General features: G+C 39.3%; 1 long non-coding RNA gene across 1 annotated transcript; it reads left to right on the forward strand.

Moving 5' to 3' along the window:
- Positions 1 to 13,954: 13,954 nt before the first annotated feature.
- On the forward strand, positions 13,955 to 18,730 carry LOC113019027 (uncharacterized). The gene is made up of 3 exons (XR_003271910.1): positions 13,955 to 13,984; positions 15,354 to 15,510; positions 18,703 to 18,730. It is a non-coding gene; the product is annotated as an uncharacterized LOC113019027 (long non-coding RNA).
- Positions 18,731 to 22,163: the final 3,433 nt, after the last annotated feature.

Below are 22,163 nucleotides of genomic sequence, written 5' to 3' on the forward strand. Positions count from 1 at the left end.
CACAACAGACCGGTACTGCGTCTGCATTACTGTGGCCGCTTTTTACTGAAAGGGTGCACCTCAAACCAGAGAAGTAGTTACAATAATGCACTGAAATGGGAAATGGAGCATATTCTCCTTGTTTCCAACACAATATATTTTATTCTTGGATTCCTAAGCAGCTTTGGATGGTTCAGAGTTCAAAATACTTTGATTTTAGCCTCAGTTTGACACTTCAGTTCATCTTTTGTCTTTTCTTGGCTTCTCTCCCTATAAGCCAACTTTCGTCTGATTGGTTTCCCTCATAAACAGAAGATTTGAATTGTAAGGGGACCTTTTGTGCTAATGGTCAGAACTGCGTGTCTCAGATGAAAATATTGAGGATATAACAGAATAAAAGTGAATGTCTAGAGCATTATGAAGCGTTCGGCTTACAAAGTTTACATGATCCCATTATCTGAAACTTTCCAATATATTATAGTGAACATTCACAACTACAATTTATGTGGATTAAGTTGGGTAAAGATTCCTTTAATAGGTACTCCATGGAGGTCAAAGGGCCTTTTTCATCATTGGTTCAATAATAAATACACATTTAACGTTGTGGAACAGTCATGGACACTACAGATGCTAGAAGCCCTCTAACAGAGTAAGAAATGTAACAACTAATTTGCACAGATGAACTCAGGGCTTGTTTGAGTTATTGCCATTCATAAATGCATACAGAAGTCCAGACTGAGAGACTAAAGCCACACTGAAGACTGTTTAGGCACAGGTGCTTTGTTCAGGGATATTGACAATGACAGTCACTGTATTCATATAAACTCTTTCTCAAAGCCTGTTTTCCTGTCATTGAAATGTGTAGCTTCTTCAGCTGCTCCCCTGCTTCCTCCAGATATTTCAGAAGCTCCACTTCCTGATCTTACTTGATCTGAAGTTCTTGCCCCTCTGGATTTGTGTGTGTGTGGTTTTTTTTATCAAAGCTGTTCCTTGTGGTGTTTACACATCTGGATTCTTGAGCATCACCTCTTTTTCAGCATGTTCAGTAATCCTAGTTAAAAAATACAGTGTTACCTTATCATTTTGTGTTCTTTGTGATTACATAAAACAATGTATACAAATCACAGAGGAGAGAATTCACTTGTGTTTCTTTAATGGTTCAGTTTATCCCACTTTTTAAAGTATTTTTCTGAAGATTTGGAATTGACTTATTTTGATTCTTCATAATTGAAAAAAAGAAGTTTAGGGACATGTTTGCGATGGTTTCACAGATATCAGGGGTCCGTTCTTCGTACGTCGCTTACTACATCCAAGATCAAATCATCGTGCTACCCGTGAGCGCGCTAATCCGGTTCTCCGAACACACCTGCTGTTGACGATTAGGATGAAGTAATGTGAGATCACTGGGTGTCGTAAAAGGGGCTACGCATCGATAGTAGAAACATTGATCGGCAACCCTCTGACTGGTCGGCGAAAATGTCGAAGGAGCGCGCTCGGTATTTTTCGGCAGCAGAGCAAGAACTCTTGAGTGAGGGATTTCAGGAGTTTCAGAGTTTAATTAAAACGCAAGGGAACACTGCAAAGGCTGCAAAAGCAAGGAGAGAGGGCTGGCAGAAAGTTGCTGACAAATTAAACTCGTAAGTAATTTAATAATAACAATAATAATGGAGTGGATTTATATAGCGCTTTTCAAGGCACCCAAAGCGCATGACAATGCCACTATTCAGTCACTCTCACATTCACACACTGGTGGAAGCAGCTACGGTTGTAGCCACAGCTGCCCTGGGGCAGACTGACAGAAGCGAGGCTGCCATATTGCGCCATCGGCCCCTCTGGCCATCACCAGTAGGCGGTAGGGTAGATTTATTATATCACACTATATTATCCAATATTATATTACATTATATTATATTATGTTATATTATATCCCCTTTCACATTAGAGCCACGACAGGACCCACTAGAACATGGGAACAAGTAAAAGTGAAATATAAGAATATTCTATAGAATGGTAATATTTATCACTTATATTGCTTTTAGTCTCTTGGAAAGAGACCCTGAAATAATCTGTTTGTTTGTTCATAACAGCAACCAAGAAAAGGGCAGAGCAAAAAAAGACAGGTGGTGGTCCTGCACCCCCTCGTCAACAAGTTGGTTAAGTGAATAATACCCTCACGGGAAAATCGATATCTCTCAATGAGCACACTGTCGCGCTGAGCTAAAGGATCCTGTCTGTCCCGCAATATACGCTGGATTCTGAGGACTCTCCTTATCAATCTTGCACCTTCCACAATGGGTGGCTCGCGTATACGGACAGGACATGGCTGCGACAGACTTCCCAAATCCACCTTCGCTTTTATAGCCGTGGTCTCTCATCTTGATTACACGAAGTGATTTACAATTACTACTCTGAAATATGAATTACATCTGTAATAATCACATACATGTAATAGAATGTTAATAGTACATTTCCCTTTTTTAGGAAATGACCTGTATGTATCTGTGTGACATCAATAAATGGATCAAGTGCTGCATTATCTTTAGTTACATTGATGTTATTTATTTATGTTGAAACAGTGGTGGAATATCGCTGTTGCTTTCGTATAAATGAAGCGGACATACCTGCGTGGCCGCGATCTAATCCTGTTTACATAAAGTAAACCTGCTCCCGAGCAGGTTTACGCTTACGGATCTGTTGCTATGGCAGCAAGTCCCGGATGAGCTTCGGGGAACCGAACGATCCAAGATCACGCGAAATCGTCAACAATCAAATCCAGCTAACTTACTTAGCGAGGTACGAAGAACGGACCCCTGTATAGACAATTTCATGTTTATGTAATGACAAAATCACTATTTTAAAAAGAGAGACATGTTTACCTTAGTCGCTATCTGTGAATGAAAAATCCCTCTACTTCATGGCACTAAAGGATAACTTGATCTGAACTACTTTGTGATGTTTCCATGAGAACAACAAGACAGTGTCTCCATTCTAAAGACAAAAATACAATATGTGACAACAATCATGATCTGTTCAGGCAACAAAAACCAAACGATTTCTTCAAAATGTCATTTTTACTTTTTTTTTCTTAGTAATAGTTTAAGCAGGGAAAACACAAAAAGGTTGTTTAACAAAACATATAGCACTTGACAGTTACGCACTAAAAAAATCTAATATGCATCTAATGGCGACATCAAAGGAGCGTTCAGTAGAGCAAAGTATACAAAAGACTACACAAAGAAATGCTTGATGGGGGTTGTTGTGTGAAGTGCTTTGTGGGTTGGCTGTTTGCTTCTCTAGGAGGAAGTTACTGATCTCATGAAGCCACAACTGTTTAGCACGTAGTTAAGAGGCAGCGTGTGCAATCTGATGTGCAAAGACAACACGCTGATAAAACTATGAACTCACCTCTGGGTATCAGAGAAGGCAGACAATTATGTGCTGTAAAATCATGGCTCTGTAACCTCTCAAGGATTATTGAAACCTCCACAGATGCATTTTGGAAATCTTAGAAAAAAGAAAAGACATTAAAGTCAACCTTGAAAATGAATCATGCAAATTATGCAATTTCCCCCCAAGTAAAAGGCATTTACTGTTCATTTTGTCCTCTTTTCTTCATCTTTTACTGTTTAACGTTCTTCTTGTCGTGTGTAATTCTTTTTTTGAAATTTGCTTTTAAAACATTGAATTCGCCCTCACGGAGCTTCTCGTACAAACTCGTTGTTAAAGTTTCTGCACAGGCTTCCGGTCAGGTTCAGTTTTCTTGCTGCAGCCATGAGCTTCGTTGCTTTGCTGTTGTGTTAAAGGGCATTAAATATCAAAGTTTAATCAAAATTTAGGATCACATATAACTGTTGATTAGATATATCTACAGTTATTAAGACACTTCTTCCACCCAGCTCATCATCTTTTCAGTTTAATGCTTTCAGGCAAGCACTACAGGTCGATGAGAGCCTGCACTATGAAAAATTGTTTTTAATCCAGGGGCCATTAGAGCTGTCTGCACAGGAGCATTTTAACCTTGAACAATCTCCTACTGTGAACCTCTATCTTGTGGAATATATTTATAATATTTCGTATTTTTAATTGTCAATTTCAAATTAGATATTTTATATTGATGTTTAAAGGGAGACACAACTATGATTTTATTATGTCATATAATGAGAATAAAGCAATTATATTCTATACTATGATTTTAATCTCAAAGCCAGACATATATACAATGCCAGGAGGGATATAATACCCCTTCTGTCAAACCGAGTGATTTACAATATAATTTATGGCACATGATCTCATAAAGAAAGTAATAAATTTTTATGGTAGTCGTAAAAATATGTTATTATTTTATTAATAACATTATTATATTTCATAACTTGCTAATTTTCAATAACTGAAAAATATGATCATGAAAAATATGGAATTATTTATCATCAAGAGCATTTTTCTCATTTTAAGCCAAAAAAATAAGTTAACTTTTTTATGGCCAAAAATGCCATCTGTTTATGGGCCTGTGTGTGTGCGAAAATGTGTTAAACCATAGCAGAGTGCTTAGTTAAACTTGTGCTTACTTTTTAAAAGCTCTTTGTTTTTCTTTATCTTTTTTAGACTCTGAATTATGCCAGCTGGGTTCTATCCCCCTTTCTCTCAATGATATTGGTAAGTTTTTTTCATTCTTGCTCTCCCGATTAACAGTTAATTGTACACAATAACATTAACCATCTTATATTTTTAAACTGTTTAGACATCTCAGAATTGGATGATTACCGTTTACAACACGCTCCCGTGGCAGGAAAAAATGTTTGCTTCTCAGACACGGAAACACGGAAACACACAAGTTGTTAACCGAGCTAGGCCCGTAGTTCCCACCACTCAACGCTCCCTCTGTCAACCAGCGAGACTGGCGCCCTGTCTTGGCAATGCGACACACCCAAGCCCCGCCGCGTTAACTTTATATATCCCCGCAGACACTGTGAGTTTCCTGGTGTAACCCATGTGAAATACAGGGCTGCAAAATCCCTTTTTGTTATTTAAGGCTTTAGCCTGTTATTGTCACAAGTGCTGTAATGCAGTCTTGTCTTCTGACAACCTTGCGTCCAGTGTGCAGGAAGCATTACCTGTCTCTTCCTGTGAGATCTTCCCTCTGATGGCGGTCAAGTGCGTGTCAGAGCGCATGGAAAAAATATCTTGGTATGCAATGCTGCAACCCCGTTAATGAGACCAGATTGTTTTACATATAAATGCTAATAAGCTACTCTTTTATTAGGCTCCGAACTCTGACCATGTCTGTCGAGTTATTTGTGTTGGAAAATCCCGGTGAGTCATATGCTTTTGTTAGCTACCTGTTAAGTTAGATAATGTATTTCACTAGCCGATTCAGCTCAGAAACATTTGAAGAAAAAACAATTGGGAGCTTTGAGAATCTGGTGTGTTGTTTTACTTCTCTTGTTGTTCTTTACAGTTTGTTATAAGTGTTGAATGCTTTGAGCTAAAGATGTTTTACTGTCGATGCTCGATGCGATGCTAGCTGCTAATAGCTGTTAGCCACCCCACCCCCCGAAGCCATATTCCAATCGGGGAGGTATTCAGATAGAAGCACTAGCTCTGTTTATATTAGAATGGTTATGTCTTAATAGAAATGAGCATGTTTCAAGTTTAATAGTATTTGCACTGTGAATTACAGTTACATTTCAGTATAAGTCTTCCATTCAAATGTTTATTTTATTTTGTTCTGTTTTACATTTATTCACCTTTAAAATGCACTATTAGTGTGCAATTTGGTTTGTTGTACATGTTTATGAATGGTGCTGAGGCAATAAAGGTCCCAGTTATTCACTTCCAAGCCAACTCCTTTTGTGAGTCTCCAAAACAAAACCTCCTTCTGAACCTAGTAAGATGTCTTGGGTCTCTATTTGAAGTGAAAGTGTACTAGTCCTGAGTAGAGGCGCTACACTAAGCTTATTGTAATTTCCAATTTTAAACTATCATTTTTTTTTTTACCATAACTAATTTACGTTTTTCTCTTCACTCTCTATTTTTAGGGCTTGGCTTTAAATGCCTCACAGTGTTCAAGACTGTGAGCACCAGGACCAAGAGGAGGACCAGGACAAGGAATAACAGACACTAGCTTGTCTCTCTCGTGCACTATGTGTTATTGTTGAACTGATGTCATTGATGAAATAAGAAATAAATAAGCTGTTTGTTTTTTAAAAAATTTAAACAACAACATTCCCGATTGTTGCTCCGTGTGTATGCAAGCGGCATGCAGTCGCAATCTCCTGTCTCCTGTTGTGTGTCCAGATTGCAATAGCACCTGTAGGTCTCTGCTCTATTCCAAGAACCATAAAAGACCTACACAAAGGTGTTAACTACTCTCCAGCAACTGCCAGCTTTACAGAAAATGTGTGAACTTCTCACTTCTTTATTATGTAGCAGTAAAAGCTAAAGTGCATACATGTGAGAGATACAAATGTAGAATTTGCGGCCAGGAAAAAGTTATCAGGAAACACATCAGTGCTACATACAGGTTTTAGAACACGAGACAAAACATAACAACAAGTTGATTTTCTATGACTTTGAAACATTTGTAAATGGTCATGGTGAACACACTCCTTATCTGGTCTGTACTAAAATATCTGATGGCAAATCGTGGAGTTCTCAGGGCCAAGATTGCGCTGAAAAATTTCTTACAGTTTTTAGGCGCTCCCTGTATAAAGGACAAAAAAACAGCTCGGGCATTTTGACTAAAGACCAGCCCACCAGGTATTAAAGCTCTTCCTTTATTTTCTAAGCAGGAAGTAGAGCTACACAGTCAGACCATAATGTGTTATAAAAAAATGACCAGTCACTACTTCTGCACTTACAGTTTTTCTCAGTCGCTTTGGTGCGTTTCTCAGATCAGAATTGAAATTCTCATAACTATTAGTTCAACCTCCACAACACTCAGTCATTTGTGCACATCATAGTAGCAATTTCTCCTCTCTCTGAACAAACTGCAAATGATTTTGGACATGAATCAGTTGCTTCCATACATTTCCCTGCTGCTTTCTGACATTTCCATTTGCTTATGTCATGTCAGTCAAAAGTAATCATACCTATGGATGCTGAATAGTCGTTCCCAATAAAACTAATAGTCATACATCCATTGCTTAAGTCATCACACACAAAATTGTTGAACTAGTTATCACATGCCAAATATTGGCCATCTGTCAAGCAAATCCTATACCTTTCTGTATCATTTTTCCTGGAAATGTCTCCGAAATTGAACAATTGATCTCAGGTGAATTACAGCTGTCAGTCATGAGGAGGCTCTACCAAATGGGTGATTTTATGTTTACATGTATTCTACAGTGAACAAGTGACTGTAGCATATTTTTCTTTTGCACAATTCTGTAGGATTACAAACACTTCTACACAATGGAAATGTGAAACGTACGTATTCAGTGTCTCAGTTACTCCCAAGACTCCCATAACATCTACAGTGACTTTACTGCACATTTCAGATGGCTGTACAGGTAGGCCATAGTGCTGTCGTCAGCATTTTCAGGAGTCACCAATTGTTTTTGCAATGGGAAACACTGAAATTATAAACTGTCATAGTGGAAACATGACAATGCCATTTGACTATCTTGTTCATAAAGATGGTGTCAAGACTTTTCATTTTGATGGCACTGACAGTTTCATTGACATGGATACTTGCTTTTGAGGTATGGATAATCAATTCTGTGCATGTGACGTGCTTTTGCAGGCTATCCACTAGGTTTTGCAGTTTGCACTAATTGTTTTGGGAAATGCACTAACTGCTGTGCAAATGTTAATGGTGTTCTGAGGAACGCACCAAAGCGACTGAGAAAAACTGTAACAGCCCAGTGTTTTGTAACTGTGGTCCCTTGTTGGCTGTTAATTGGTCTATGTTGAAAGTAATTGACTTTCCAAATCTCTTCTTGGTTAATACAGCTTTTTTCTTTCTTTTTCTCTTTTTTTAAGCCAGTTTATTCATTTACCAGTTTATTCATTTGCGTGCAAACAGGACAGGAAGCCTATGTTTAAACATTACTCATGGCACATTCTCTAAGAATAGTCATACAGTAGAAGGGTTGATCAATGTGTCCTCAGATAATCCCCTCTGCCTGCCTTCCCATGGGTCTAACCGGATACAGCTTTGACCTCTCTGAGAGAGTCTGTTTGATCATCTTCCTGGGCTAAGCTGCCATCGCATCCTGACCACCGTTGATAGGTCCAGCTGGTTACAGGAAGTGGCGAGCTTATAGACTGCACAGTCCTGTATTGCGGAATAGTCTGCACTGCAGAAATATAATAATTGCAGTGCTGGTGTTTATGTAATATGATCTAATTTATCTTAGCTGTATTCCACCACTCTTCTGTTAGTGAGACATTATGACAAAACCCTGTTAGCACTCTGAGTATCCCCTGTGAGCACCCCACCCCCCACCCCTTTGCTTTTTCATATCTGAAGATGAAATGAAATGTCCCTAACTGACTTAAACCACCTTAAGCAGCAAAAGGATCAAATTTGCAGAGCTATTTTTAGGATTTCTTTAAGAATTTATTTTGTGGTAAACTGATGACGGTATCGCTCAGGTTTCACAGAGCTTCATGTAATGCAGACATTAATAAAAAAAAAACCTTTGCTTCCTGTTTAACCACAAGGAAGCAAAGAAAAAGAAATGGTTGATTAGCACAAAAAGGTGAATTGCGTGCTTGGCGCTGCACATCATGTGAGGTATTACAGATTAGGTTGCTTCCCTGTTCCCATTTTGTACACATTAACAACATTTGCACACATAGTTCAAGGAAATAATAAATCTGTCAAACACCTGTACTGGCACTTTGTATTTAATCATTAGTTATGATTAATTTCTGATTCTCTTCCACAGTGTCTTCGTCCCATCTTCCTCCCCTCCCTGAGCCTTGCTCTGCCAGAGGTTTCTTCCTGCTAAAAGGGAGTTTTTCCTTCCCACCATTCCCAAATTGCTTGCTCATAGGCGGTCATATGATTGTTGGGTTTTTTTGTTTTTCTCTGTATCTTTACCTTACAATATAAAGTGCCTTGAAGCAACTGTTGTTGTGATTTGGGACTGTATAAATAAAATTTAATTTCATTAATTTATGCTCTGAACCACTTATTAGTCACAATTTTCTGCTTGTCTCTTAGTATACTCCTTTTTTAAATCATTGTAAGGTAAATGGTTTTTATCTTGGGAATGTTAAATAAAAAACAGTGCTTTTTAAAGACTAAAGAAGTAATTAAATAATAATTTAATAATAAAACAGCATTCAGCTGCAGCCCCACACTCAGGAGTTAACATTTTATTCCACACACACCCTTTAGCCTTTAACCCGTCTTATCACTTTAGCTACTATACTGTAGGAAAGGTTTGTTTCTAGTACAGAATTGAATTGAGGAAATTCTGCAGTGTATTTTGTTATGTCAGATAAAAGTGAATAGAGGAGAAATGATTTCCCCAAAATGTCTGGATTACATAAAATTGTAATCCACTGGGAGTGGAGGAGGCAAACATAGGCCTATGTTTTTTCGGGTCTCTGGATTTGTCCTCAACATACTTAGTTCTGCTCTAGTTTTAATTATTTTATATGATGTTGTAAATGACTTTCTGGTAGCTTTGCCGAGCACGGCTTGGCAAAGCTACTGCGTTTCCCTTTTGGCCTCGAGCACAAGCAATAACAGCTGCGTGATAATACCGAAGCTACTTGTGGCTTTCGCGAGTCCAGATTAGCTCTCATTCTGTGAGGATGACCCATGCTGGCAGTGCTGAGGTGAATTAACGTAGCGTAATGCATTGCTGGCCTGCTAGCTGTGCTACTTTATCACAACCAGCAGGAAACAGGAACGGAGCAGCCAGTTGCAAGGTCAGAGGTCACTCTATAGTATGATTGGGATGGAGGACAAAAACCTAGTGTTCAAAAAAAGGTTTGGCCTTTGACTGTGGTTAAGAATGACAGTGTAACTACAGGAAAAACAGAGCACCATAGAAATATATGACAGTCTATATCAGCATGCTATTTTGTATGATTGTAGCACACTTACTCTTCGTCGTCGTTGCTGGCACAGCACTTCAAATAGCAGCGCTGTCGATCTTACGTGCTTGCACAATAATGTTTAACATTTAGTATTTACTGTTATATTCCCATATATCATCGTGATGTTGTTTATTCTATTGCTCTAGTCTTCTTCTGCTTGTTTTCTTTTTTTCTCAGCAGGTGATCCGGGAAAAGAAAAAGAGGGGAAAAAAAAGACAAAGGTGATGAAGCAGATTTCCATTGTCTTTTCTCCTTTTTCTTTCCCTCTCCTTCTGTTAACTTTCTTCCGAACTTTTCTTCTTGTTTTTCTTTCCTATCCCCGAGTCCAGTCTGGCCTGATTACAATAACTTAGAATAAAAATAACTAATAAAGATCAAATGAACTATGACAATCAAGTGGACCAGTATAGCAAAAGGCCCACTTGGGAAAGTAAATCTGTTGGGCATTCTTCTTGGCCTTCAGACAATAATTCTGATTGCTACAGTGCCAGACAGGACACACAAAAAAGCAAAACAAAAAAAAACACAAGATTGATGGATAGCAAACTGCTAATGCAGGTTGCTTTAACTGAAATCGATCTCGATCTAAAGCCTAGCAGCACCAAACATCATTGCAAACTCAGCAAGTAAGAGGGCAGTCCCATTTTTTTTTTTGGCGGGGGGGGGGGGGGGGGGGGGTCCCTTTTTCATTTTTGACTGAGCTAGTTACATAGTTCCACTTCCTGTATGAAGCTTCTGGTGCTTTTGTAGTTCAGGCAACTTAATTAACTTGCCTCAGCAGCTTCTTCTGCATGTTGATCTGTTTTATTAGTTTCTTGATTTTTAAAGCCAAAAGCATCTTTAGCAGTCAGCTTCGACATCCAGATTTCTCACAAGAGTAAAATGGCAAAATGGCCTGCATTTGTACAGTGCTTTACTAGACACATTCAGTCATCCACCCATTCACACACACATTCACACAATGAATTCAGTTCAGTCTTTTTTGGTAAGACTGAACCAAAAAAGACACTTTTTTCCCAAAGACTTGATGCATAGTGCATGTTTTTGCTTTACCTTCTGTCTGAATTTATCCTTAGATCACAGTGGGATTAGCTGAACCTGGTAGGATTTGTTACTTTTTCTCAATCTCACAAGTTGGCCACAAAAACGTTTCAGTTTATTCCCCTTCAGTGCACATGAAATTCACCTCAAACTTTGAATCTGTTAAGATCCAAATTTCAATGCTCATTGCGCCTATATAAATGTGTCCACCCCAAGTGGTTATATTCAAATGTATTATTACATTTGGTGAATTAGAAATTAAATTAAATGGTGGGTTTGAAGAGGTGGTTTTATAAGCTCAAACACTTAAGTAGTCTCCATGAATGTTTTAAGTTCAGAGATGAAGGGAGTGGATGAGTAGATGAATAAGATGGCAAAGTAACCCTCATGAAAATGAAATGAAAGCTGTGAGTCAGGAGAGAGCAATTACACACAAAATTGAGAAAGGTGAAGACTGTCTTTATATGATTATGTTGTAGGTAAAAGAAAAGCAGGAGGGGGCTGTTGTAACTTAGATCTAAGTACAGAGTAGAGAGAGCTTGACAGAAGAAATGATAAGGCAGCAGCTTTATGGCTCAGCAGGCCAGTACAGCCAGGAAGCAAAGTAACTGAGGGCGACCTCCTGCTGAGATGATTGCTGCTGAAGAAAGCACACAGAAATGCAGTGTCACAAACATCTGTCTTTCCTGAGATGATGTTGGAAAGGGAAGATGCTCTTAAATAGAGCTACATGAGCTCCTAAGGGAAATGCTGGAAGTAGTTGGTCTCATTTGTCACATTTCATCACTGAAGAGGCTAGCCTGGACTACAAAGACAACAGCAGCCATTGCATCTAGCTTCAAGTCTTTGCTGTAAATTTTAAGAGGGCAGAGCAGAGCACCAGATTCTTGTATACCCATCCGAGGTAAACGGTCTTCTTAACAAGTACTACTCTATTTTGGCAGGATGTCAATATACACTAATCTTATTCATCCATCTCTGGTCACTGTCCTGCTTCCTCATTCACTCTTTCCACTCCCCGCTTTTCTACTCATAGGGCGTGTGCTGTAGTGTGGGGCAGCTGCAGTGTAGCCGCGCTTTCATTGCTGTCTCTCTCGTGCATGTCAATTCACCCTGCCCGACAGCCAAGCACAATTTCCCTCTGTGCCGCCTTGTGAATCACCGCTTTCTCAGCTTAACGCTTATGATGCTGTGATGTGGTGCACGGGCATGGTGATAATGTTCAAATTCATTCTCTTATTTCCCAGTCAAGTATTTTCTCATCTTTATGTCATTTTCTTGTTTGGCTTCATGCTCTTCAGTTATTTCCTCCTTTGTTGTTGACCAACTGAAGTCACATCTATGTACTACGATGTCCTAACCTTCACATCGTATTCACTCTAAAGATGCATGCATGCATGTACTTGTGAAATGTATGCAAGAACCTGAAACTATTTCTAGATCATAGAACCAGCTAAGGACATTCTCTGGACATTCTCAGTGAGAATGTCCTTAGCTGATTTGCTATTTATTTGTTATTTAAACCTGGAAGCCCGTTCTTTTAACTACCATCCATGTTTCGGCAGATTTGAGGAGCAAGAATCTGCTATCTCTATGGTAGCCTGCACTTCGCATTCAAATCTCAAATTCCTTTGAGTTCCATGATGGTGTCCCCCCTTTTCACTAAAATAGATTGAATAACAGGCTGACAAACAGATGAAATAGGATGAAAAGTGGTCAGAAGTCATACACAAAGGGAAAGGATAAGGGTTTCATGTTTTACCAGACTCATCATTTCCATTGTATATTCTGATGTATTTGTTATATACATTTTGCAGTGACATGGGGGGAAGGGTAGGCTTATTTATCAGCCAATTAACAGTTTGTAAGTCACTGAATCCTATTGCCACCTCAACTCCATTTGGAGGAAAAAAAGAACAGAATGTCACATTCCATGTGACGCTGTATGTTTGGGTGTGTGTGTAATATGCTTTGGGTTGTTTTTGAACACTTGACAGTCATCCACATTACATCACTGCATTTCTTTTTTTGCATTGAAAAACTGCATGTTTGATGTGCATTTGAATATTAACTATTTCTGTTTTAGTGTTTTGGCCAGTATTTTATCCACAAGTAAAACTGTACTTGAATACACTCATGTTAGCTGAAAACATTGTTTTCTCACTGTGTGTAGCTTGTGACACTAAGCTGACTTCTGCTTATTTGCCGTAAACTACTGTGTGTGACACGTTAAAACTATAGTTGACACTGAGGTTGTGTATTTGGTGTTTCACTTTTGAATTTCAAAGAGTCAGATTTTGTTTTCTGGAAATTCCAACCTTGGTAAATAATACACATATAATCTGAATAAAATCCAGCTGTGATGCTAATAAGTTACTAATGTTACTCAGCATTTCTCTCTTGAGGCCTTTGCACGGTCTGGTGAACATCTAACAGCAATTCACTGTTTAACATGTTAAATCTGACATGCCTTTTTATGGGGTGACTGTAGCTCAGGTGGTAGAGCAGGTCATCTACTGATCGAAAGGTAGGTGGTTCGATTCCTGGCTTCCCCTAGTCTGCATGCCAAATATCCTTGGGCAAGATATTAACCCCAAATTGCTCTCCGATGCAGCCATCTGAGTGTGAATGTTACTTAGAAAGCATTTACATCAATGTGCTTGTGTGAATGGGTGAATGCACAAGTTGTGTAAAGTGCTCAGAAGAGTAGAAAACTGCTATATAAGAACCAGTCTATTTACCATTTTCCTGACTTCCACAGGAGGAATCTTACCAAGCTGTCTTTGATCTTCAGCCACATGCTGGCTAAGCTGAAGGCCATCTTCCCCAATGGTCTGTTTCAGGGTGACAACTTCCGCATCACTAAGGCAGATGCTGTAGAGTTTTGGAGACGCGCCTTCGGGGATAAGTAAGCACATTTGTGTGTGTATTATCATAGTGGTTCTCAGAAACTTAAAGAAGTAAAAAGATATATGGTCATGTGAAAAGAGAATCTGTAGTTCTGTGAAAAACTAAGTGCCCCTTTCCACAAGAGTTGAGAAGATAAATAGCATTCATTTAAATGAACTAGATTTATTGATTATCAGCAACTTTGATCAGCTCTACAAAAGCAAAGGTTTCAGCTATTTGCTGGTCTGGATGGTTCAGATTTGTGTTAACAAAATGCCACAATCTCATCGGTACATCAGTGGACATCCCAGCAAATTCAGGAGAAAAAAAACTCAAACGACTAAAGAGCTCTATCTCAGACTCAATAGTCCGGCTGTCAAGCACGGTGATGGAGGGGTGATAGTGGCCCAGTCAAATTCAAGACATCAGGTTGATTGAAATGCTGTGGTGGGACCTTAAGAGAGCTGTGGATTCATAAATACCCACAAACCTCAGTGTGCTGAGGCGACGGAAAGAAGAGCAGGCCAATTCCTCTGCAACAATGTGAGAGAAAAAATAAGATTACTTATTGGTGCTAAAGGTGGTTCTACATGTTGTTCAATCATGGGGTATTTTCACTTTTCACAGGATTGCTGAGCACTGCTGAGGAAAAAGGTCTCTTTTTCTCTCACATGACTCTGTGGAACATCTGAGAGCAAAAGGTTTTGCCTTCTTTCACAGAAATCAGACAATGAATATCTTCCCTGGGACAAATGTTGGTCCAGTGACTAAAGAACACTAATGTCTTTTTGTGGTTTATTCACATGCAACTATGGACACAACTAATGTTCTGTGCGCACATTTTGGTTAATCAGTCACTGCATACACAGACAAGTCAGATACAAGGGGATGTAATCATCTTAGGGAACAAATCGTTAGTGTCTATGCGTAATTATTCCCTAAAAGAAAAGGGATTCATAAATATTGCAAAGTTCAGTATATTGAAAATGTTGGTCAAAGGACTGTGAAATTCATCTTATTTGCATGTTTTGTTGCTGTCTCTTTAAAAATTCACATCAGGTTTATATTTATGTCCAGTACAAAGATGACTTGAATATAATAGCATTTCCTCTTTATCAGATGTTAATCACTGTGGGTTTTACACTGTGGGTTGCATGTTAGATGCAGACATACCAACCATAACTTGTAAAATGCTCTTGTGAAATGCTACATGCATTTCACAAGTTAAAACCAAAACTGTTATTGCACCTTTACCTTCATTGTGCAAGACAGCATGCTGGTAGCCTACATTTAAGAATCATTATTTATGAGCTTTGAATTTTTGATGCTTTATTACACTTTTATTTGAGGGGATGTCATCATCCAATGTGTGTTTTTGTGTGTTACAGAACCATTGTGCCTTGGAAGGTATTCCGTCAGTCTCTCCATGAGTTTCATCCCATCAGCTCTGGGCTGGAGGCTATGGCCCTAAAGTCCACCATAGATCTAACCTGCAATGACTACATCTCCGTCTTTGAGTTTGACATATTCACCAGGCTATTTCAGGTAGATATCACACAGATGCACACTGCATCTTTCTCTTTGTTTATAGTGGTCTCCTGAGCTAATGAAAGCAGAAATGTGCAAAGGAAGAGAGAGACAGAGATGGAGAGTAATTCCTAGGGGTTTGTTAGCCTTGGTCTAGGAAACAGATTTCATTTAAGCAGAACATAATGAACTTAAACTAATCAGCCGCATCTTTTTTTCCAGCTAACTCTATCAACTTATTAGCAGGATGTCTGCTGACGTATATACACCATCAGACAGCACTGAAAATGAAAGTTTCCTCCTTCTCTGCCCAGCCAGTACACAAGGATATGTTCAGGAATTATTTTGCACTCTTCAATAGCCTTCTGTTGTCGCATCATGTGGCCTAGATAATTCTGTTAGTGCTAGAGAGCGACACTGCGATCTTTCTCAAAGAGTCATTAATGTGCTTTCCTGAGGTATTTTATTACTTCCAGAAAAGTAACAAGTAGCAAAGTTGAAAGTAGAATAGTAGAAGTAGAATTTCTTTGACATGAAATCTTTGAGAGGTTAAGAAATTAAACTGTTTTATTTTGCTATCCCCTAAATTAACTGTGTGTTTTATAGCTCATATTACTGGTTGTCTGCTTGCATCCTGTGTCAGAGGTAAAGGGCTAAATGCAACCCACAATTTATATTTCACAATCATGAAGCAGCGCATTTGTTTCTGTGCCATTTTGTCATATACTTCTGGTGTGCAAGTGCTGCAAATTTCTCTAAGTATAGAATGAGGACAGATAAAAAGAAAAAAGCAAAGCATATTGGGAAGGGGAGCACAAAGGCTGTATTGATCTACCTTCTTCAGGGCTTATCTGTATTTTGTAGTACAAGTTCTTTGCATCAGTATTGCAATTAAAACCGTATCAAATGAGAACCACTGATCTCTCGAGTGAACCCCAATTTCTTGTATGCAACAGCTAATGTTTATTCCTCAGTGACATCACCCCTACTTATGTGTATGTTACTGACAGGCTTAATGAAGCCTAAACAGATTACAGACATTTCCTTTGGCACTCCCTCTTACAAAAACATCCTCCTCTAAATGTCCTCAAACGCAGAAGAGGAAGTGAGCCTGTGGCTATTTTAAACTCTGTCCTTGATATGCAGCAGACTGTTATTTTTTATTATTATTATTTTTTTTAATATTGCTTTAAAAGCCCTCTCAGATATCTCATCTCTCTTCATGCAATATATTTAGGCTGAATTATGATTTGATTATAAATGGGCACATATAAGAAAACATGCATTCTTAGTGCAGTTAGGTGAAAACGGAGTGGTTTAGGATGAGTTGCCCTTAAAATGCCGTTAAGATGTACCTGAAAAGTAATTGTACAGTTGCTGGATATAACCTTACTCATCAGACTTTATTGCACTTATTTAGTGCAGTCTGTTAGGAAAAAAAATACTAAAGCATACAACAGACATGTGATAAAATATATTCCAGAAAAGAGTCCAGAGGAGACAGTTTTGACTTGTCACTTCCTGTGTTAAGTGCTGCTTACTGCAGAGCCAAATGGGCGGCACTGGACCACGTCCAGCTCCCCCTCTCTGTGATTAAGGTTAGATTGAGACTGGAGCTGGAGCTGACTGACTGGATGGGTGTCCATTAACATGTTTGTGTCTCCTCAATTTTGCAGCTCACGTTAAGTGTCATATGTGTTAATTCTGCTTCCTTTCACACATCAGACAGACTAACGATAGCAATTGCAGAACCACCTACTCACCACAGCATGCATTCAGTGAGTGTGCTGTGGAGTAGCATGATTTTTTTTCTCTCCCTATTCTTCTTCATGTTAAATTTTTACTACTTATTGTGAGCATTTCTGGATGTGGGTCAAGTCTAGGGATGGGTATCGTTTAGGTTTTATCTGATACCGGTGCCAAATCGGTACTTTTGAAACGGTGCCGGTGCTCAAACGGTGCTCAAACCGGTGCTTAAAGAATGGAGAACACAAACTTTGTCCAAAAACCTCTCATGTTCAGCTGTTTTTTTTGTAAAAAGATAACAATGTTAGCCTTTTCTGCAGCTATGGGGCATATATGGTATCACTCTTGGCTGGAAGCAGTGCTTAAATAATGGAAAAAACACAAACTTTGTCCTAAACTTCTCATGTTTAACTGTTTTCCACTTTTTCTTTGGTCATTTTAGCCTTTTTAGCCAGGGTGAAGGGAGTATCTGCCATCAAACAAGAGGACAGCCGCATGTAGCTATGATGATGTTTGCTAGTTCACCTTACATGCATTAATGTAATAACGTGGTTAGCCTACTCAACGTAAATTAGCTACTCACGCAGAGAAGAACGGCTGCTGCCACCATCATCCTCATCATTTCTGCTACACTGGCAGGGCTAGGGGCCAGGACTCTCCTCTTCGTGTTTTTGGGGGATGTTGCATAACAGGCAACCCACCCGCAGTAGATGTGCTCGGTGTGAGGTCTCGCAGCAAGCTATCAAATACGGCGCATTTCTGGGCTTTAAAAAAAAACGCTATGCATCGCCAGGTGTTTCATCGGATTCTTGGTGTTACCTCCTTTGACAGTATCACAGTATCAGCTTAAAGCACTTGTTGCAGGCTGCTGAGTTTGCATATTTTGCTGTGAAGTACAGCCAGACTTTTGACCGCTTCGCCTTGGACATTTTTAATCTGTAGCTCTGCTCTAAAAGAACGTACGTACCTGGCCCCGCCTACTATCCTGGGAAACGTAAAATGATTGGCTAGAATCTAAAGTGTATCACAGCTCAGGAAAAAAAAGCACCGAAATAAAGCACCGAAATGTGCGCTGCTTTTCGGTCTGGTTACTACCGTTTATGTCAGAACCGGTGCCATCATGGCACCGGACACCGGTACCCATCCCTAGTCAAGTCGCCTTTAAAGAAAGAAACATGAGCTCCTATAAACCAGGCTTTTCTCTCTCTCTCTATCTTTTTGAATGTACATTATGGAAAGCAGTCTACTAAAGTCTAGGAGTCTTCATTCTGTGATCCAGGTGGTGCCAAACTAACACCTTTTTGCGCAGATTGATCCCGGTCATTGTACATCACAATGAGGTTCGCCGAACAGTTGTTTAAACCTTGAATATCACCAGTGATGCAATATATTTCACTCTTGCTGTGCTCATTCTGTTACTGCCATGTACATTCACACATCAGATGACTCACTTTCTGTGTGTAGCCTTGGTCATCCCTGCTGCGGTACTGGAACATCTTGGCAGTTACTCACCTACGATGAGGTCAAAGCTCGGCTTCAAAAGTTCATTCACAAGCCTGGCAGGTGAGATATCACGATACCAGACATCCACACCAGACGTTGTGACATATTCATCAACACTGAATGTCTAACATGGTTCATAAAGCATTAGCTATATCAGATAGATAGATAGATAGATAGATAGATAGATAGATAGATAGATAGATAGATAGATAGATAGATAGATAGATAGATAGATAGATAGATAGATAGATAGATAGATAGATAGATAGATAGATAGATAGATAGATAGATAGATAGATAGAGAGAGACAGACAGTTAAAGGAAAGGGAAAAAGTGCTAATTGTATAGGAACTTAATCGAGCATCACCATTTCTTTTTACCAGTACCACCTTGTGGTTCCTTGGTAACTTGGTATCTTTACTTGGACATATTGCACAATTTGGTGAAAAATGGCATTGTGCTGGGTGCAAAAGCAGAATATGCAACATGGGGCCAAAACAAAAAACCTTGTTTTGCTATTCATGCAGCCCTACACAGAACGCATATTCACTGCACTGCACAGTGCAGTCCATACACAAAGCATAACTGCCCATTTCTAAATGCAGTTCATACCCAAAATATCTCTACCATTACGGTGGCATTTCATTGCATGTATTTTTACAGTTTAGTTTTCTATCAGCATATATTTTAGCACTGAGCAACATGATTCTGTCCATTATTAGACACACGTCTCACACATCAAATCATCACTCTGTGTCTATCGGCAACTGGATAGTTGCACCTTGGTCCTATTTTTGTCCCTGGTAGAGGACAGAGAGGGCACAGTTTCAACCTTAATGCCAGATTCACTCACAATTGATTCAAAAGTTTGTGTGTTCATGTGTTTTAGTTTGTGTGTGAGGAACCCAGGGCAGCATGGCACTGGTACCTTGCATCAGTGGCCTGATTGTATGCGGAAAGCTGATGTCACTTTTCAGGCCTGGCCCGTGTAGGGCAGTGTAGAGCAGTAGTTACTGGTTGATGTGAGTGCAGCGTTTTTGATGCTCTAAATTACTGTGTGCCATTAAGAGAATGCTGTTGGTACTATGGCTACAACAGTTCTGTGCTAAACATCGAGGCTGTGACCAACACTTAGTCTTGCCAATTTTTAATGAGCAAGCCTATTTATGCTGTCTCCTCTTTTTTTCATTTCTGTATACAAATTGGTCAGCTTGTGCAGTTAACTAGAGAAGTGCGTATTGGTCGTAGTGGTCCATCTCTTATCTCTTCAGTTTTGTTCTTGCCTTTCCACTGTCCATCCCACGGCACACTGCAGCTTTCCGTCCAAACCTCTGAGCTTCTGTTTTTTGTCTTTGTTACTGGTTCACAGTCTTGATTCCCTTGATTCTATGTAATTTTTACTTGCAGAGCACCTCTTTTTCTCTCTTTCTCCTGTTCTGTCCTTTCTTCCTACAAAGCTTGCATAGTTTTGTGTGTGAGATTTGCTCTAAGCCAATTCAGTAGTGATGTGTCGGTCGCTAACGAAATGGCTCTAAGAGCCGGATCTTTAAAGTGAACGACGCGAGCCGGCTCCCCTCTGTCTCAGTAGCACAGGAACAGAGCGGGAGGGAGAGAGAAAGAGAGTCAGGGACAACAACGTCACATTAGAAAGGTATAGTAATCATCCACAACTATTTTCAGTTGCAGATGATAAAGGATTCAGAAAGTTTAGTCATGCAGGTCCATATGACAGAGAATATGCATCTTCTTTTTGTTTTCATATTTTAATTTATATGTAATTGTGTTGTGGTTTGCAGTGATTTGTGTTGTTTCACTTTAAATTTGTTTAAAAGGAAAAAAGCTGAAAATTAAAATAGTTAAACGTTGAAATGTAAATAGTTGGTTTTTGTATTATATTATTTATTTATTACATTTTATGTGGAGTGAATAAATAAAAGTATATTTACGGTGGCCGCTAGAGACAAAACACGTACAAACTCCAAAACACATAAAAACTCCATAGCACGTACAAACTCCAAGATTAAGAGCTTTTTGTCAGAGGAAATAGTTTTAAGCTTGGCTGGTCTGTATGACTGTGATATTGAAAACCTCAAACATGAGCTGTATCAAGCTAGAAAGGTTGTTCAAAGGAGAGCAGGGTGTGGGAATGAACTCTCCAGTGTTTTGGAGTTTACTACCTTCCTAGAGCCTTACAATTAGGTGTTTCATCAGCGTTTCCGTTTATGTCGAATAGCTTTAGCCTTACCTGTAGGCAGTGCTACTTGTGAAGAACCCCAAAAGCCTACTTTGGGGTTCTTATCCTTGCAGGAGTTTTCAGGTCCAAAGGGGAATCCACAGAATCCCTGTAGGATGCAGAAACCGGCAAGAACCTTTCCATGCATCAGTGTCTCTGGAAAACTTCCACAAAATTTCCAGGATTATCCGTTTTGATAACCAAGACAACAGACCAGCTCGACGGCAGAGAGACAAGCTAGCTGCCATTAGGACAGTGTGGGATAAGTGTGTGCACCACCTCTCCCTGTTTTACAACCCTGGGCCCAATGTCACCATTGATGAGCAGCTGATCCCATTTAGTTGTGAAACATATTGCTTCACGTGTAAATGTGTTGTGTCTTTCCACTCACTCCACTTGATTAGAACTGATTTATTTTTTATAACATTTTATAAAAAATAAATAAAAAAAAACGAGAAGCACATTAATTCATAAATGTGATCTAACAAAGGTAAAGGGAAAAAATTAACCATGTTTGCTGTTCATATGGCTTGTAATTGGGATGAAGTAAACATCTGTTGAGTAATTTAACATAAAATTGTTTGATAGTGTTAATTTGGAAAGCCAAAACTCTAGCGGGTCCACCAGACCCATGAACACTGGCTGAGTAACAAAAATATGAACACCACACAAGGGTTAAAAATGTTTGTATTTTAATGTTCAAAAATGTTTTTGCCCAAAACATATGCGCACTATCTGTCAGTAAAACTACTTGTCCTTGAATGCTGAATAAACTGACAAAGCACTGATTGTATCGCTTGTACTTTATCAACACAGTATCTAAAAACGCTTCTTTTGCGGTGGAGGAACACCAAAGTAATTGCTTACGGAGCTTGCTTCTTCAACATCTTTTCTGAACAAATGTCTGTCCTCCTCCAGAACATCTAATGTATGCAAACAAGCGTTCCAACTTCTTATCTGGTGCGCGTCTTTTATTTTGACAGCGAATGCGCACCTGCGAACCATTTATGTGCAGCCCTGTTTATAGTTTCCTGTGCATTTCAAACATTGTCCTTTCTGATGTTTTTTTTTTTTTAAATATCTAAAGTAACATGGCTGCTATGAGGCCAGCTAGGATCCCTTTGGACCTTGCCCTGCAAATGATCCCGGACGGATGGGATGAAGAGCCCATCGGGGGCACTGACTCAGA

The sequence above is a fragment of the Astatotilapia calliptera genome, chromosome 3 (genome assembly GCF_900246225.1).
Source record: "Astatotilapia calliptera chromosome 3, fAstCal1.2, whole genome shotgun sequence".
Lineage (NCBI taxonomy): Eukaryota > Metazoa > Chordata > Actinopteri > Cichliformes > Cichlidae > Astatotilapia > Astatotilapia calliptera.